Source organism: Triticum dicoccoides, chromosome 2B (assembly GCF_002162155.2).
Source record: "Triticum dicoccoides isolate Atlit2015 ecotype Zavitan chromosome 2B, WEW_v2.0, whole genome shotgun sequence".
Taxonomy (NCBI): Eukaryota; Viridiplantae; Streptophyta; class Magnoliopsida; order Poales; family Poaceae; genus Triticum; species Triticum dicoccoides.
This window is the reverse complement of record NC_041383.1, coordinates 165,512,263-165,512,801: the sequence shown is the minus strand read 5'-3', so window position 1 is coordinate 165,512,801 and position 539 is coordinate 165,512,263.

Here is a 539-nt window from a genome sequence, read left to right as displayed (position 1 = left end):
AGAGTTGGCCCCAAGATTATATGCGAGGATCCCGCAGCGTGTTTGAGAGGTCAGGTCAGTCTCCGACGCAATACAAGGTGGATCTTGGGTGCTTGAGGTAGGCCCGGACATGGATGAGGAGACACTGCAGGAATTTCTCCTCCTTTGGGACAGGACGACGACAATCATGCTCACCACGGGTACGCAAGATCAGGTCCGATGGGCTTGGGAGGACGATGGCAATTACTCGGTGCGATCGGCGTACGCCTCCAAATTTTGGGGCCTTGAGGTGGCTGCATATGCGGGTATGGCCTGGAAATCTAAAGCCCCATTGCAGTGTAGGTTCTTCACCTGGCTTGCCTCACGGAATAGATGTTGGACCTCAGATCGCTTGGCGCGGCGTGGCCTTCCTCATCAGCCGGCATGTCCTTTTTGCGACCAAGACATGGAGACCATCAACCACATTTTAATGTCTTGTGTCTTTGCGAGGTCAGTGTGGCATATGGTTCTGGAGGCCCTACGCAAGCCGTAGTGGATGCCGATACCCGATGTGGAGTTGA